This window comes from Seriola lalandi, unplaced genomic scaffold (genome assembly GCF_002814215.2).
Source record: "Seriola lalandi dorsalis isolate HSWRI2012SDOR001 ecotype SW California unplaced genomic scaffold, Sedor1 jcf7180002054875, whole genome shotgun sequence".
Classification (NCBI taxonomy): Eukaryota; Metazoa; Chordata; class Actinopteri; order Carangiformes; family Carangidae; genus Seriola; species Seriola lalandi.
Genome location: NW_019525428.1, coordinates 104,458 through 105,620, shown reverse-complemented (window position 1 = coordinate 105,620; position 1,163 = coordinate 104,458). Strand labels below are relative to the sequence as shown.

At 39.6% G+C, this 1,163-nt stretch overlaps 1 protein-coding gene and 1 long non-coding RNA gene across 2 annotated transcripts in view; both read left to right on the top strand.

Annotated features, from left to right (window-relative positions):
- The window catches only part of LOC111671349 (uncharacterized), a 2,564-nt gene extending 1,472 nt beyond the window's left edge, over window positions 1–1,092 (top strand). Inside the window, exons 2-3 of the long non-coding RNA XR_015438605.1 lie at window positions 702–864; window positions 1,045–1,092. This is a non-coding gene — a long non-coding RNA (uncharacterized LOC111671349). The remainder of the gene's footprint in view (window positions 1–701; window positions 865–1,044) is intronic.
- LOC111671333 (alpha-2-macroglobulin-like) overlaps window positions 1–1,163 on the top strand; it is a 33,063-nt gene that overhangs the window by 5,602 nt on the left and 26,298 nt on the right. The window lies entirely within an intron of this gene.

Genomic DNA, 1,163 nt, shown 5'->3' with positions numbered 1-1,163 from the left:
TACATTACTTGCATAAACCTCACATGAAAAGTGGTTGCATATTTTTATTATATATATAATTATTTATATATCGTCTTATGCGAATACAAATGGTTGTGAGGTTGAACTATTTTAAACAGTAAGCACATTTCTGACTGTGATGTAACCCCTCAGCAAAGTTTGAGAACTTTATCAGTCCGCTAAGGTTTACTTAGTGGAAAATCTTTGGCCTTTCATCAGGTTAAGAGCAGTTTGCGCGACCAAATCAAACATCCACGCTGGGTAAAGGGCGATGTTGCAGAACTCAAGTTACTGTAACAATGACATCTTAAATTGACAGAGGAGACTACAGTGCTCTAATCATGGCTTTGTCACCGTGGAAGAACCGAGCAGAACAAACTACCAGGAGCAGCATGTCTGACAATGAGATACTGTATAAAATACAATATGAACACCATCGCACAAAACTATTGTATTTTATTCTTGATTTTGTCAGTTGCTCAATCCTGGTCCCACAGAACCTTTGTTTATTTTTTATACCTGCAATGACAAACAAACTTTCTGAACTTTGAATACTGCGTGATTAAACTGTTACAAAAAAATATTTAATTTCCATCCTGATACACAATATTAAACAACGTGAAGTCTATAAATGATTTACTTACGAGATTTACTTACTGGAAATTGTGTGTATGTGTGCGTTTGTGTGTGTGTGTGTGGAGGGTGTCTGTGTGAGGGGGTGGGTTCCTGTAGCAGGGGCTATTTAACGTGTGCTGACTGAGGATTGCCCGAGTCAGTCATGGGTCACCCTGGGAGTCAGATGTGGACATGGACACTGTGTGTCTTCTTGAGCTGGATGTCTGTGGGTCAAGTGTTGGCCGGACCGTAAGTTTACCTTGTATAATAATAATAATAATAATTGTATGAAAATAATAATGATAATATTGTTTGTGTGTGTGTGTGTGTGTTTAAACTAGTTTAAATATTAGATCAAGTTTTGCTGAATAATCTGCAGTACAGACCCAGCGAGGTATCCACTGTGTGTGTGTCTTTCTGTGTCTATAGACAGTACATGGTGGCTGTTCCTGCGGTTCTTGAAGCTGGAGCTGAAACCACATTCTGTGCGAGTCTCCTGCAGCCCAACGAGACTCTGGTCATGACCGTCACTCTGATCTCCCAAGAGA